The sequence below is a fragment of the Lepisma saccharinum genome, chromosome 1 (genome assembly GCF_977018435.1).
Source record: "Lepisma saccharinum chromosome 1, izLepSacc3.1, whole genome shotgun sequence".
In the NCBI taxonomy this organism is placed as follows: Eukaryota; Metazoa; Arthropoda; class Insecta; order Zygentoma; family Lepismatidae; genus Lepisma; species Lepisma saccharinum.
In genome coordinates this window covers 173,599,496-173,617,148 of record NC_139229.1, presented here as the reverse complement: position 1 = coordinate 173,617,148, position 17,653 = coordinate 173,599,496, and the positions used below count along the sequence as shown (strand labels likewise).

The following is a 17,653-nucleotide window of genomic DNA, read 5'->3' as shown; positions in this document are numbered from 1 at the left end:
CAACCATCTCTTTTTCTGTGCAAAGAGGTGGAAAGGGGAAGACAAACCACACATTCGGGTCAGTTTGACTTTTCTGCAGTGAGCAGACGACAGAATTCCCCTCCTCCAGCGGTGGAAGGGAAGTCCAGATGTACGTACTACTGTTGCCAACTTAGTTTCTTTTGGTGCAAGGTTTGTCCAAATCACGAATCGCATCAAGTACTTATCTTTTCGTCTATTACATAAACGGTCTCAGTTGTACAGTCACGGACACTGCCGGCCTGTAACGATTCCATTGAAAGTTAATGTATTCATTACAAGCCGGCAGTGTCCGTGACTGTACCTAAGTTGTGAAATCCAGCCTTGGCTTTGCAGTCTAGCTCTAGTTGCTTCAGATAAATAGTATCCCCGTTTTAGGCGGGATGTAGCTCTTATCTGGAAATCCAATGTGACATCACTTGCTGATCCGGCAGGCCGCACTGGTAACTGGGCCCCTAAACAGGCATATGAATAATCCCATAACACACTTGCCTCTACTGTAAGTGTTTCCCCGCTGTTCCCTTGCATTGGCGCCCTTTTCTCTTGGTAGCGGAACGGCCTGCCTCATCGCTTTTGTCGGCTGCAGAAAAAATGCCCTCTGCAATATACACTCAACTGCAACGCTGTCGGTTAACGTATTTAACAATGTTGTTATTTTATTGAGAAAAAACCTTTTAATTTCTTTACATTTTGCTATTACCTGCGGTAACACCGGTTACATGCACGCCACGCCTCTGTTGCGAGTGCTTTCTGGTTAGGGTTCAAAGATGGTAACAAAGATTTTGGTGATGATCCAGGTGTTTTAAGTGTAATAACGAGAACAGAGATGAAGAAATGGTGAAAATATGACATCACGTGACGCTTGGACTGTGAACATAAGTGAGGAAAATTTATGAGACATTTGAAACCAAAAACCAAAAGCGGACCCCGGTCTCGAAACTGGAATGCAGGGGCGATTTGACTCGATTCGCTTGGTAGGCCTTGGCCCTGAAGGAATTGTTGCTCCAAGGAGTTTACGTAGTATTTGTAAATATGTTTCCCTTCATCTAAGATACAGTTGTTCTCGAAACTTTCGTTCTTGTCTTGACTTAGAAACTTAGATGGACTCTTACTCAGAAAGTCTCTCTTCGAACGAAAATTTTAGAGAAATAAAAATTCTAACCCTAAATCCATTTACCCTTCTTGGCTTTGAAGACGAGGAGGGACATAAGAATTTATGGTGTAGAACAGGAAACATGAATGTAGAAGATACAGTATGACGGAAATAAATACACGGAGCGAATTGTAATCGCAAAAAAATCAGCACACATATTCTGCTTTCCTGGTGAAGTTTCCTTGGGTTTTAACAACCGAGCGAAACGTGAAAAAGTTCCAATCTTTTCTCATTCCCGCAGACGAGATCCACGTTACTTCTTGAAAGCTTGGAAATTTTCCGCCTGGTCTCTACGTGGAGAGTACGAACCTGGTATCACATCATCAAAATTAATCAGATTAGAAAATAGGCAATTAGTTTTATTTTTTCCCCAACGGTAGAAGGCAATTCCCACTGGTGGTCATAAACACGTTTGGAACTCTGTAAAGCAAAACTTTCATATGGAATGAAACATACAAAATAATTCATCAGAATCATTCAAGTCGGGAATATAAGACAAAAACGCCATTGGTAAAAATTCCTTTTTGTTGCAAATGTTGCAACACTCCAAAAATTCACAACCTTTTGGGAAAAATCCCTCAACAGCGCAAGTCTTCTTCATGTGCGTCCGCACCTGCCACTTCACCAACCCTCGAAACCTCCCGCCTTTCCCCTTTCCATGCAGTACAAAACGATGAAATGTTATTGCACTGCCACGCTGGCAATGGCAACCTGCCTCTGCTGCGGACTTTGTCCCGGAGCAAAAGAATAATCAGATTTATGGCCCGTCTCTGCTGTTGCGGTGATGGCGCTGAGCACATAGTCCAAGTTCCACGGCAGGGAGGGATACCGACGAGTGGCAGCCAAGCGGTCGAAGGCGTGCTTCACCTGCGATACCATATAAGTACTAAAGCAGAAACTCATTTGCCAATCGCTCTAAAAATCCTCCAAGATGGAAAAATACATCACTGTCTAACAACATTCATCAATGTGTCGCGTGAAACTTCAAAAGACCAGCAAAATACGAGGCATGTGCAGCAAATATGCATCATACCATTGCAGTGATCTCCCCTTGAAGAAAACCTAACTCCAGTATGTATAGCTTACGAACTTAATAATGTCACGTCCAGCATTTATACTGCTAAATTAACCACGGCATCGTAAATGGGGGATGAAAACTGAGAAACCTGATATAGAATTTGAACCCATGCCTCTTAGAAAGAATCCCATACTATGTATTTGGTTTCAGACTAAGTCTTAACCAGAAATGATACAAACACATCAAATTCATTTCCCCATGAATCAGTGCTTGTCAGGACGTAATTCAGTTACACGTGTTACTTACATGTTTATCATTTCTTCTAATACAAATAATCTAGAATGTACAGCGTGTCCACAAAGTCCTGCTACCGTTACAATGAAACTTAACTCCTAATGTGAGATAAAGACATGCTGTTTTTTGCAACGTGTTCTACAGCTCTCAAAGTTTTATTTACAATTACAACACTTCCACATGCGCCCCGTTAGTTGCCCTCAGGACGTCGAGACGCTATTCGATCTCCATCCATACACGCTGCAGCATATAGTGTTGCCCACGGGACGAGACGGTACAGGCTTTTAAAAATTCGAGACGAGACGAGATTGACCATGTGTCATAAGACAAACGAATATTTTCGAGACGAGACAGCATTTCCACGAGGCTCCACGAGACGAGACAGGCCAAAGTCTCGTCTCGTGGGCAACACTAGCAGCATAGCAGCATCAACAAAAAAAAAAAATAATAATAATAAAATACCACCACTACTTATTAAAACTTTGAGAGCTGTAGAACATGTTGCAAAAAACCGCATGTCTTTATCTCATATAGCTTAGGAGCTATGTTTCATTGTAATGATCACGCTGTATTATAATAATTAAATCACGAAGATTTCGATGGGCAGGACATGTGACCCGAGGGGCAAGAAGAGTTTATACGATCTTTGACGGGAAGCTAATGGTAAGGGATCTGTAGGGAGGTCAAGAGAAAGGTGGAATATCCATGTTGAGATAGATCTAAAGGGAATTAGCAAGTATAGTAGATTAGATTTATGATGCAGAGAACGAAAGTTCGAGTTGCTTCGGTAATAAATCTTCGTGTTTAGGAATGTCAGAGTGGGTGAGTTAGTGAATACCGACTTACCTACCCATGTAGGGGCAGGAATGATAAGTTCATAATGTAAAATTTGCTACTTGTGAGGTACTTGGTATTCCATTCTCTTTTGCTTAATACATTGGAACCTTGATAACTCGAACTTGAGGGGAAAAGAAAAAAATCGAGGTATCAAGGTTCGAGTTATTGAGGGCCAAAATCGCCGACTTCGAGTTATAGAGGTCTAAAGTTTACTGACCCTTCTGAACGTCGGCACTACGTATGCCTATAACGTACGTACTCACCCTACACTTCGACTTATTGAGGTCCGTGGGACTAAAACTTCGAGTTATAGAGGTGATTAGAATTTAACCTCGACTCATAAAGGTTTTTCATCTCTACCTTCGAGTCATTGAGCTCGAACGGCATTCCATAAACTGTACAAAAATTCGTCTTATCAAGGTTTCATTCCAGTTGTTGAGGTAAAATTGGTATTGAGTGTTATGGACAATTCAAGGGAATTACAAAAAATTCGACTTATCAAGGTTCCACTGTAGTTACAATGAAATCAAGCATATGCTAATGAAATCTATCCTTGATGTTGATACACGAATTAGTACAAATGTATTTTTATGTATGATAGTATGACAATAGTTACTAATAAGATAAAAACACAAGACTGTCTTCAACAGCTCAGAACAAAACGCCTGGCTTCAGCGCTAGAAACACGCACACTCGATTAACAGCACTTTTCACCTTATTAGGTATAACCAATCAGCACAAGTATGGTTGTCAGCGATTTGTCTGTCTATATGCCAGCATACTAAAGGCGATAGTATGTTTATGAAAACGGTATCTTGTCATCCGAGATGTCTTCAGGTTGAAATAATGGGTGCTTGTAAGAGAGAAGTAACATACACAAATATCTGTACGTTGATATTCGCATAATGGCATCCTTTGTCCCTCCTCGGCCCCATTTCACATGATTTTGATATAATGGCTTAGCTGTATGAAGTGCCGCAACAATGGCTGTTCTGACTGTGCAAATGAAACAATAAAATACAATAGGCGATCGAGCAACATGCAAATACTATTCATCCTGAAAACCGGGCTCCAAACTGCTTTAAAACAAAAAGAAACGCCGAAACTAGAACAGGGTGGCTACTCTATGAACCATCATAAAATTCAAGCATAATTCCTGGTTTTCAAGGTGAACTTTCACAAAATTCAAGAGTACAAACAGATGTTTTCTGTTTCAACCTTACGTATTAACGCCTCTCACCACCCATACAGAAATAATTAACTAGCTGATTACCCGGTGTTGCCCGGGTATTTATTTGTCACAATCTTGTATTAGACAGGAAAATAATGAATTCTAACTATAGTGTAAAATGTAACTAATTCTAAATGTGATCGTGAATGTCACCAAAGAACTTAGCGATTCCGAAAACTATGGATTCGACACTAATCTAGGTCATTTTTGGCATTTTATTTTTCACCCCATCTCACCCCCCATGCCGATAGGTGATGATGAACTTGGGAGTTAAACCGCATTGGGAGTGTCACGAAAACTATGGATTCCATTCGCAACACAGCCTGAATGTTAGACAACCCGAGAAACAGTATCGTTGTGCGGATTGCATAGAGTCACGGATGTCTGTTTGTGCGGAATTTAATATCTGTGGTTCTCGATTAATTTTACATGTCACCCCTTCCCACCCGCACCCCTAGGGGTGCCCTTACCCCCACAGTATTTCTTTACAGGTTGCAAGTGATACGCGCACCAAGTTTGGTTGAAATCGCTCCAGGTGTTCGAGAGTTATTGCTGAACAAACAAACACACACATAAATACACACATCCAATTTTATATCTATAAAAGATAGAAGATATAAAGGGTCTGTGTGATTTCAACGTATCCGAAAATTCTAACAATTCAATTAAACGGTACCTATATTTAAAATATTTAATTTAAAGTGCGGAGTTAACATTTGCCAGTTCAAATTCTCGGGCTCAAAATACATCAACAAACACGTCACAAATGTTACGGAATATACTAATTACAAAATATGTTAATTGTATAAGTATATCAAAGTAAAATGTAACTAATCAACTTCAAGATATCGTATCTTGAAAAAATCTTCCGTCGGTCAGATAGATTGTTCTGCAAAGGACACTAACAAAGTAAACGGATTGAAAGATTCTTCTCGATAAAAATAAAAGCTAAACTGTGAAAAACTTGCCTCGGGGAATTTATAAATATGTATAAAATCATTGGGATTTGTATTAATAAAAGTTGCTATTTTTCACGTCTATGGTGAAAAATTCCCGGAGCCGATAATTCACGCAGAATTCCCGGCGAGTAGCCACCCTGTAGAAACAAAAGTCAATTTGGCCATAAATGCGTCGAATTCACAATTTAATGCAAAATTGTTGCGAAAAATGGACTCAGAACCGGAAGGGTTAACTTACACTTCTCTATATTTGCTTCATTTCCCAACCCACGCAGTTTCGTACAAACCTCGCAAAGATTTGAAGAGTGCACATGGTAGCCAGGTCTTTTGTTTAGTTTCCCCTCCACGTCTGTTCGCTTTCGCACGAAGTCCTGTTATGTAAAGACAGGTCACTGTTAATCCGTCCAGGACATTAACGCCAACCAGTAGTTGGCGCTAAAAGCATTACAGGGAAAGTTTTACCAGCACCTGATGTGGTCCCAAAAGTGCCGAACGCCATCTGTTCCATGTTCACGATTTTGGTCTCGATTCAACGACAGAGTAATAGCGATTAATAGCTCTATTAATGTGGAAATTGGAAGTCTAAGTGGGGCAATGGTGACTGCCATTCTAATCATTACTCACGCGTGAATCGAACATTAATGTTGCACAACTGCCTGTTCTAATTTCGTTATTTGTACATGTGTTTTTACGAAAGAAGAATAGCAATAGAAAAATGACAAATGTAAGATTTGGCAGTTTTATGCAATTCATTTACAGCGTATAAGGTACGCTGCATTAACCCTCCAACCTATATATCACACGAAAATTATGGAACACAAAAGTGCTCGATAAATTGCACTTTTGTCATCATTATTAACTGAACTTACAGCTTTATAATTGACTGTTTTGTCCAATATATGCTTTCATAATTTGTCACTTCGTAATTTATCGATTGCCGTCGCCACACATTACAATACTTTGGGCATGTAGTATATTCGACGGCAAAAACAATTGCTATTTTCTATTTCTATCTTGGTTATTTTACATCGCTTTTATGTTAATCGCGACGATGAGGACAAATTATGACCTAGATGACTAGGGCTCGACCCTGGGATATCTGATTTCGTAGTCCGTTACGCCGAGGCAAAAGTAATAGCAGACAAATTGTGCAGTCACATGATCAGGATTCCTCACCAGCAATGAGAACGTATTGAGAGATTGTAAAAGGCCGGTGCATACAGGTGATACAACTAGCGGATGCGAGGGGCTATTGGTTGACGATATGGCAGCCTGGAAGTACGCCTAATTTAGAATCACACGGAAGAACTGTGCATCTTTATAAAGTTAAGAGGAATAATGAATCAGTGAAACTATCTTGCTGCATCTAGCATAGTAATGAAAGGCCATATTTAATGGCGTTGCATAGGACGACGTCAACAGTAAGCTTGGCAAAGGTACTTTGTAGCACAAAGATTTGAACAATCCAAAGTTACAACATACACATCATTAGCACACAGAGAAATTCGTAGTTCAACTGTTTTGGCTATGTTAGTGATTTGCGAATTAGCTTTCTCGACATAAGCAAATTATCCCATTATAGGTTCTGTGGTTTGCCATATACTACCCCATGTATACATGCATATTATCTTTTGGCAATGTAACGTTCCACCTGACAAATACCAGTTAGGCATCTTTAGTTATGGTTTATGCCTTATTGAGAAAAGAAAACGGAAGCAGATAGTTAATACTTTATGGTTTCTATTGATTCAGAATGTGCACCACCAATGTTTACTCCTATCCCCCTTTTACTGTGCATACAAGAAAGAAACACATCTTCAGTTGCAAAAACATACTTTCAGGTGTGGTTCTGTACGTCTGTGGTGGCCACACCCCCGACAAAATAACAGAAAACATTTACAACTGAACTGAACATTGCAGACATTCTTCAAGTGCGACCTTCGTACTTTTGCTGTTGTTTCTAAACAAAGAGAACAAGTGACGTCACCAATCTCCATGATAATGGCGTTGGAATCTCCATCAGCTAGCAAGTAAACTCCGTAGTAAACAGAGGTGACAATGGTATTTCTGTTGGAACACAATAGTTTATTGCTTAACACACCTATCCACCATTTGTGTGCAAAAAAAAAGGACAGCTGTGCAATATCGTGTAGACGTTGGCGTGTACTCCAATGGGTCAAATAAATGACGTCACGAATCAGGGATACTGATCCCCAAAGTTTGAAACTATTTGTCACTTTACTATCATATCTACACACAGTAACTTAAAACTTAATTAAAGCCGTAATTTAATCCCTGGCGTCTTAACCTAGCCCCCCCCCCCCAACTCCCCAAATAGGAGCCCTGATTTGGAACCAGGTTTTCATCACTTCCACACCCTTCCTCAAGGTTGCGATTAACCTACAGAGTTATATATAATGAAATTCTATTGGCTTGTCAGCCAGGTAATAAAGTTACCGCAGAGCTGAAAGCATCCGATAGCTTAGCATTTTCGAAATGATGTTGGCTATATGTGTCTGACAATGTTGGATTCGTAAAGAATGATGGTTCAGTTCCATAGCTGTTCGAATCTAATAGTAGTCTAAACGTTAGTGACACCATATCTATTAGGGTGCATCCTAACTTGGATATTCGTATCTCTCCCCATTCTAACATTACGTTGGACAGACCACATTTCTCATTCTGAAATGGTCTAATTTTTCCCTCTATTTTATACTGGTAGGTGATTCGAATTTACTGATCTACTTCAGTAAAATTCTGTTCTACAGTTTGCCTCATGTAAGTTGTTTTAAGAAGAGAGACCATATTTGATTGAACGCTACTCTTGGACATCGGCTTCTTTCACTTTTCAAATGACTGTATATCCGCACAGACCATCTAACTGTACCTCTAAAACAAGCTCCTCAAAAATGGGCAAACAAGTTAAACAACGCTCGGTGAAATTTGTACAGACGTTTGAGGAGACAGCATTGTGGTTAAATTTCCCTTCCTAATGTGCAAAACAGCTTCTCAGCACAGGAAGACCGTCCACTTGAAGCCTTACACAACAGAGAAATCTTCGCGCCTCGAGGAAATTAAAACCGGGCACGTACTCTTAACTTGCGTGCTAGGGCATGAGACCTCATTGTAGAACCCAGACTTTTACCAGATGCGCTGAACTAGGACATTCCTGTCTTCTGATAGCATGCATTACATAAAAAAAATAGCTTTCCGAGAGACGTAGTTCAGTGAACGGGCTGGTAACGTCCCTCTTTTTGAACGTAAGGGAAAAGTGCTGGGCTAGGTGAAGATCCGCCATCTTTTGTACGTACGTACATACCAGCTCCATTCTTGTCTTAAAGAACCAGACGTACGTACCAGGTGTATTCCAGGTCACATTCTAATGTGGCAAGACAAGCGTAATTTGGCAACTCAACAACAGGGCTATGAGCTCGGGAAGTGTTACGGGGGCCAAACTGGAGGAAATTTAGCACGTCACGATGCATTATTCTTCCTTGGACACATCCTACACAAAAAAGAAGCATCTATACGATAAAAACTTGCCTAGACGACGAAATATGTCTGCACTTTCAAAGAAGAAGAAGAAAAAGCGTTGCATAACATAGAAACTTATCAACTAACTGTAAAGAAAAAAGTAATCTGTGTGTTATACGATACTGTATAACGACATCCGATACTTTAGCTTCTTCAGTGCCAAATGCCAAGTCGACTTTCGAAGCGACAGGAAGAAATAGTTTAAAAAGGTCACGTGATGAAACCTGTAAAAACAAAGTAGGAAGACTGACGATTGGAATAAGTTTTTATAACAATGAAATGTACTTGTTGACTATTTATACTATAGAGTGTGTATCGACGAAATCGCTTCTACTATTTTCTTTTATTAAATATTGTTTAATAACGTAGCCTTCCACACGTCAAACTTTATTATTGTCCTTGGATGTCAATATGGAACTTGCATGGCACTATCAAGTTTCGAAAATATCGAATTGAAACCGAAACTATCGGCAGCGACATGTAACTAGGCACATTGTTTTTACATCATTGAGGCTTTGATATTTTAAGAAATAGCATCAATATATCACACGTCCAGATGGTAATTCATTCCTTATAATTTTTTTTAATGTATTGATGCGGGATACAAAAAATAATGTATGAGAACAGCAACGACATTTCATATCTCAAAGTCTCTCTGCACAGTTTCCGATACCAATGTGCCGTGACGCATTTTCCTTATTTCGTGTAAAAACTTACACAGCTATTCGTTCAAGACAATGGAAGCAAGAACCACGACAAAATTGGAAGCGCAAAGCTTATAAGGAATGTGATAATTCGAACGCCTAATAAACGACTGCACAGGCCTAATATGACCCAGTCCTCTTTTTTCCCCCGTGGGACGTGAGAAGAATAAATAGCCCTACGGCAAATGAACAGGGACGAAAAGAAAAGAGGGGAGGAAAAGAGAACAATAAAATGAACCGCTATTATTGCTTACTTTGACCATTTAAACGATCTTAAAATGTACAGAATATTTCGGAAGTGATGGCTAAACGATATTGCTTTAAAAAAACCTTGTGTATTTTCTATGCTTTCAAAATACTGTTAGATTCATCAGCCCTGAAGGTATTTCTTTTTCTGGAGAACCCTTGTCAAGATGAGATTTTCTTCCTTTTTTGTGTGTGTTCTTTGGAAATTCCTCGTTCCAGTGTAAAGTCTCTCACAGGCTATTCACCCTACACCATTCACCAGCCTGAAAAAGAGCTTGGCTGGCTTGTTCCAAGCTCACCGGTGGTGGCGCCAGCTGTTATAGATAAAGTTGAAAGTGTCTTATCCAAACTTTACTTTGTTCCTTTTGTTTTATCTTGTCCGTATATGTTGTTGGAAACAAGTCTGGTAGAAAGTATGTCAACCTCAATAGAGAGAGACAATGCAACCATAGAATGCTAACTGATAACGCCAGTTTCCCTTCTACGTTCTACGCTTGTTCTGGCTCAAGATAAATGCATGATAGACCACCATTTCATTGACGTCACGATGATCGCAACAAGATCTGCCAATACGGTTGTGACGTTAACACAAGAACTTCCTGCATTACGTTACAAAGAGAATAATCCCAGGCAAAATGTCCACTGCTCTTTTCATTCATCTTTCTTGTATAGTATGTTTATTTGAAGATCTAATTGTACTGATTCAGGTGATTCTAGTGAAATATGTTGTTATATATGTAATATGTAAATTGCAAAAACCTAATATTTACAGCATTATTTCCACTCACATTCTCTAAGTTTTTTTATAAAACTAAATGGATCTCATAAACATCGAATGAATTCAAGGGTTTAGCATTTAAAATATTTTGCATAATTTACAAACACTCATTTTTAAACAACGAATTGACAATCCATCGCCCGTTTAAAGGCAAATCCTCTGGTAGGGATGGTTCAGTGGGATGCACAAGTATTGTTCGGCAAATTGTCCACAATTTTATATTGTTTGTTATAATATGACCAATAAATTGCCAAAAAAATGCCTCCAAAACAATGCATTTATGATCTAAAAACTTGAAATAATGACCTAAAAATATTTTTCTCCTTACCTTAAATATGCTAGTAATAAAGAATTTGAACCCGCGAACTCATAATTTATGACCTAAAATGTAAAAAGTGATTCTACTCATTAGGCTAAATACAGGGGAAAATTCAATATTTCAATGCAGGTTAAATATATATATATATATATGTATATATATATATATATATATATATATATATATATATATATATATATATATATATATATTTTGGACCAAAAGGCTCAAAAATGCACAACATCATCCCTACAAAACCATCTTACAAGTTTTAATTTCTCGCAAAAACAAGTAAATACTAAAGCATCGATTCTGGATTATCAGAAAGCCTAAGCAAAGTATTTCAAGAATTTTGAGTTTTTATGCACAGAAAGGTTAATCGGGACTGGATCTACAGTTTAAAGCGGAATCCGAACCACTCCACCGGGTATCGAATCCGGGACCCCTTGATTAGAAGGCAATGACGCTATCACTACACCATCAGGGAGGCCGTAGTCATATTTCGATCCTTGAGACAAGGCCTTTTGAGACCAAGATGGGTGTTGATAAATTTGGACGAAACCGAGACCCTAACAAGTCTCGTCTATACCATCCGCATACTTTGTTATTACGAAGGGTCATCATATGTTAAAATCGTGGCTAAGGCAAGCACGTTTCATTTGTTAACTTCCTCATCTAAACACAACCAGCATTCCTAAATTTTATTCCAAAGTCTACTAAACAGTTAAGAGCGTCACATATTCCACTAATACTCACGAAGTTATAGCAGAAATACACAACTTTATTTAATTTGATGTAAAAGCGCTACAAATATTATGTAGAAAGAATTTGAATATGTACCTAAAAACAAACAACCAATATGAGAGTTTGTACTAACTGTACAAACTGTCAACTTTTTATGATTTTATGCATACTACATAACGCTGGAAGAATATATACAATTACAAGTCCCGGGCTCTTAATAATGATGGCTGATTTTCATGGTTTTATCTTTGTGGCTGACTGCACATTCGACTTATCATCTGGAGGCAACTCCGAGAATCGAACCGACGTCCCTCTCGATGCAGTCAAGCACATTACCGATTACAAACGACAATCGTGTTTTCTTAAAAAGTAATATAGTTCGCGCAAAAATTAAGATATGTTTGTTCTCAATGAAAACTAAATATATACTGCTATGTAGAAAATATGACACTGGTTCGAAATTATTCAAAGGAATTGCACGCAAAGAACACAGTTGGCAACTCTTGTTTCTTTGAAAACGAAACCACGATGCTGGGTCTCGGACTTGACATCTTAGAGGAGGCAAATGGGTAGATGGGTTAGGAAGAAAGAAAAATGAAGGCACAGAAAGGAAATCACAGTGCCAGATGTTTCGCTCTTTCAACCGTCAATTAAATAAAAAATGCGATTGCTCGGAAGAAGTTTCTTTGAAGCCGCCGACTATAGAGCTATCCCAGAAATCTCCGCGGATTCAGTTCTACAAACGCTGTAAAACAAAGGTGATTTTTCTTCCACAAGTAGGGGGAAAACTAGTTTCAATGGTTTGAAAAAAGTTCATTAGATTTTCCTGCCCAATGTTAGGGAGGACTGACTAAACATTTTTAAAATGTCAAGACTTTCTTTCCTCTCATGTTTGTAGGTCTAAGTTAGTTATACGTAGAGAGAAACGGTTCTACATGTTTGTAAATATGTGCATTTTTAAAAATATTTTCGTCTCTTTCCTATCTGTGTGGGTTAATCACGACTAGTAAATTGAGTGGTGAATCGATTAGGGGAAAAAAGAATGGATCGTCCATACCTTACGCAGAATTCGAACTTAGGATCTCCTGCATTCTAGCGCGCTACGCTAACCTCTCCTCCACGGAGGACTGTCTTGGCTCTATCTCAGCAGTGTGGCATGTATTATATTCATAGAGTAAGTAGTCAGTCAAACAAAGAATTTCTCCGCCTAAAAGACTAAGTCCACCTTACATTCAGATGAGTTAATCGGAATTGCAATTTTAAGTGTGATACGAACCACTGTGCAATGTGCTTCCTAAAAGATCCAACCAAGTGCCTCCTGATTACAAAACGACACGTCACCATCAAGGGGGTCTCCTTAAGAGACAGAAGCTATGGCGACTAATAGCATATTCTATTCGATTTGAGTTTTTTTTTCAATGCAACTATTGTCGTTTGAATGGTAAATTGTATTTACGCCTTTGGTTTAGCATTACCATTAAAAAACTACGTTCGTAGTAGTTTATGCTTTTCAGCTGGTGATTCGAGGAACAGTAACGTGGAAAGTCTCCTAAGTAAAATTTTCAATGCTATATTGTTCTGAAATAATCAAAGCCCCCGCCCCCCGCGGTTCAATCGTACTTTAAATTGTACCGGAGCATAAATCAGACACGTCTTTTAAGAAAATAATCGTACTGGTGTCTACACAGAGGTCGTTCTCGGCTGTGTCCCTATTCCTGAAGTTGTGCGAAAAAAAAATATACGGACAAGATGATGGGAAATTTGCTTACTATTATTTTTACAAGCTATTGTACTTGGCTCCACATCCATTGCTACATAAATACTAGACACTATGTATACATTGCTCTTATAGTACCTAGAATAACAATTTTATGTATTCCAAAAAAAAATAACAAAACCCTTAGTCATATTTAAATAAGTGGAAATCATGAATTTACTCAAAATAAAAATGAACATGTTAAAACATGCTGGACTATATTTCATATTAACAGTAGAAATGAGCTTGACTGTCAGTGAGACAGAACCGTAGCACACTTGCACAAAAGAGAAATAAAATAAATGTTCCATATTGTACAGTGTCACACATAAAACCGGTATGCCTGTACTGAAGGATACAGAAGATCCATACCAGTTTTATGTTGGAAACGCTGTATGATCAAAATGTACAATTTATGAATGCACTAGGTACACTGCCAGACAAGGACCAATTTCCCATACTATCTTATAATTATACAAAAACATAAAAAGGTTGTAATTAGAACTTGTTAATTCAAAAATTCTTATTTTATAAACCTTCTAAAATATTTTGAATGTCTTAAAGAATATCTACATTGCACGCTAGGGAAATTTTGGCAAGACTCAAAGCTATTTTTACAACCATTTTATCATGCTTAGATAGGCTAGAGACTGGATCTAGTTTTAAGTGGGATCGTCACCACTATGCAATATGTCTTCACCTGAGATAAAAGCCGGGATCCGTTGATTACAAGGCGACAACGTTACCACTACGTTATCGCGGTGGAAAGAAATGCACTCCTCACAAAAAGTTTGGAATACTGTTATGTTAGACAATAGGTGATAGACACGGCCTTGGAATGCAAAAAACACCTATTGCCTAATAGAATAATAAATGTCAGGTCCTGTATATGCGTATGTATTGGGATATATAGACACTGTTACTAACAAAGTCCAATACTATTTAATGAAAAAAGTTACTAGACAAAAGTCCTTTCTTTACAATTATTTACCAGTAGCCTGTCCAAGGAGGGATTGGCGAGGGTCATAACCCCCCGCCCCTTTTGTTCCAGTATTTCTAAAGAAAAAAGTCAAGGGCAGTAAAAGAGCAAAATGAGAACTGAATACTAAAAAAAGTACATGTACACACCCTTTCGAAAATTCTAGGCACGTCACTGTTATTTAAAATGAGCTTTTCTGATGCAATAACAAAAGTTCGGCAATTACAATAGAGAAAGCTTCTATGTTTTTTAAGTGTTCGTTCTATTAGTACAGTCTTCATTAGTCAAAATAACTACTCGCATATGCCTCAATTGGCAAGTGAGATCATAAGTACGTATGGGAATAAATGTTAAAATCTTTGAACATATTCACTGCAAAAATTGTATTTCATTTTTACATTATACATTATGAACACGGGAAAAAAAATAGTTCAGCAAAAATTGTTCGATCCTGCATTCTTTAAAATCAACATCTTGACCAATTGATACATCTTCTGTTATTTGGCGCCCTGCCAAACCGAGTTGAAGGACACCAGGTAATTTTTAAAAAGAAAAAACAACGTAAACAAATATTTCCACCCTGTCCGATCCAGTTTTTAACAGGTCAATGCGCTGACCTATGATGGATCGGCCAGTGAAAATGTGTTCAAACACGGAAATAAGTCTATGCACCCGTTACCTTCTAGTATAAACTGCAGCTATATTGCTTGTAGAAAACACAAAGAACAGCAGAAGACCCTTGTAACATTCGTACAGTGACGCCATTGTAAAGAACAGAACGAGTTAGGCAACATTGCACATACACCTGTTGATCGCCTCTTGTTCTTAGCAGTTCCCTCAGAATGTTCCTTTGTTTATACGAACGCTGTTTTTTGTATCAATCAAGCACAGTTAACAGCAATGTATTTCGTCCAACTGGTATGTGACGACATGCTGCACGAAATAGCATGCGTCCATTCTATTGTTGAGACACGAAAACGATCTCCCTAAAGAATAATATTCAACTCTCAGAACTAGTCTATACAAGTTGCCGATTCCTCGTCAAGTGTAATTTGAGTTAGGTCTAATTCTACTTACCCTATTGTCAATCTTCTTTGAACTTTCCGATGAAGTTTCACTGAATGCGTTTGTATCCATAACTCCCCATGTCACTCACAACTCTCAGCTAACACTACTGACCGGCCGTTCTTTCACCTGGCTGGCACCAACACCAACACAAGCCAACTCCAGTCCGAGAACCAACCCCGCGGCTAAGGTACATGAACAGTGTTGCAAGCTACATATTTGAAAGTTTCTCCACGACACTCTACACAGCTGAAATCTAAAAACCGTTCCTGATTTCGATTCTTGCTGATTTTGTGGGAGGGGTATAGATATGATAATGATAGATACAATGAACCAAAAATGTTCGAGAAATCCCTTTCCTGATAATAAAAGAATAAAACAAACTTAAGCACAAATACACGAATTGGGAATAGATTTACTGGACACTCAACTAAGTCGACACCGGAAAGAGAATCCGGGGCTTCTTGTTTACAAGGCAATAAGGTTAACCGTTGACACAAAGCGAGAGCATTCTAGGTCGAATATTTCCAATGTTTTTCAAAGTTTCCCAAGCTCATTTATTTCTTTATGTAATTACTACGTAGAATTACTTATATTTCACAAAAGCTACTAATTTAATATCTTGATCAGAGAGTCCAGGGCAGGGTTGTTAAAGGTTCAGGAATTTTAAATAAATTCAATTCCGGTCCAAAAGAGAAAATCAGAATCGTAAATGGTTAATGGATTGTAAAGAACCTTTTTATCTGTAAAGTATTTCAATTTGGTCCAGAAACCATTTTTCCGGATCAATTTAAATACGGTCCAAGTTCCGTACGGAAATGACACAACATCCATTTTGAACCGAATTTAAACTGTGCGAGAAAAAAGTTCCGGTCCTGTTGCGGAACCCAATATAACCCATTAGAATATATGAGTTTCTGGTCCTTTGTTTCCTGGTGGTTGTACAGTGTCTCTCAAAAGTTTTAGGACAACGACATTTTAAACTAGGCAATCCAATTTACACAAGGCGTTGGTGGGTTGCGTGTAGAGTTAGGCTCAATTTCAGGGTTGCCACATGCACAATAGATATTTATAAAATACGCGAAAGAAATAAAAACAAGTAATCTTGTATAAAATTATTAAAAATATCACTATTATATCGCAAGTGAGAAAATTCTTTCTGAAAGAAAAAAAATAGGTTTTCTAGTATTTCATCGCTCATGAGTCTACAGAAAGGAAAAGAGGTGAGAGAAAACGAAAGGTGACAAAGGAGAGGAGAAAGAGGAAGCGAAAGGAGAAGAGGAAAAGTAGAGGAGAGAAGAAAGATAGGATAAACGAGGAGAGGAGATGTAGTGAGGAGAATGGAAAAAGATTCTAGGAGAGATGAGGAAAATGTAGCAAAGAAGAGAGAAGAGGAGACGAGAAGAGGGGAGTGGAGAGTAAAGTAAAGGAGAGGAAAAGAGAAGAACGAAAAGAAGACGAGAAGAGTGCAATGGAGTCGGAAATCTAAGACAGGTGAAACGAGGAGTGGAGATGAGTGGGATGGAGATAAGATGCAAGAAAAGTAGGGAAGGCGATATGAGATAAAAGCAGAGCGAGCAGAAGGAGGGGAGAGAAGAAGGAGAAGAGAAGAAGAACAGAAGGGACTGAAGAGAAGAGGTAGTTGCAGAAAATATCGTCTCAGCGTCAAGAATTGATGCATTGGTCAAATTATCGACATGAAACATTCAATAACATTTTGAAATGTATTGGAGAATGTATTAGATCGGTTCGAAATGCCTTTTGGCTTAGTTCAGAGCAAGGTAAAATCTTCCATGTAAGATCTTTGATTTTACCTGCGATTATACCACTGAAAACATGAATGTAATTTGAATATTTATAAGAATTATCCAATTTTTGCCCAATTCTCGGTTCGTTGAAATGGAGATTTTGTAATTTAATATTTCCCCTCCCCCCATCGTTAATTCCAAACTGAATCATTCCGTTTCACACGGCGTGGACAATGAACACAATGGGATAGGTGTAAAACTTACGAAAAT

General features: G+C 38.4%; 1 protein-coding gene across 2 annotated transcripts in view; it reads right to left on the bottom strand.

Moving 5' to 3' along the window:
* The window catches only part of LOC146004182 (uncharacterized), a 125,444-nt gene that overhangs the window by 87,062 nt on the left and 20,729 nt on the right, over positions 1 to 17,653 (bottom strand). Inside the window, exon 1 of one of the 2 annotated variants that reach the window (XM_083142859.1) lies at positions 15,648 to 15,773. The exons of the other annotated variant lie outside the window; for it this stretch is intronic. The gene's annotated coding sequence lies outside the window, so the exon portion shown is untranslated. Of the gene's footprint in view, positions 1 to 15,647; positions 15,774 to 17,653 lie in introns of those variants that run through there. 2 annotated transcript variants of the gene reach the window in all.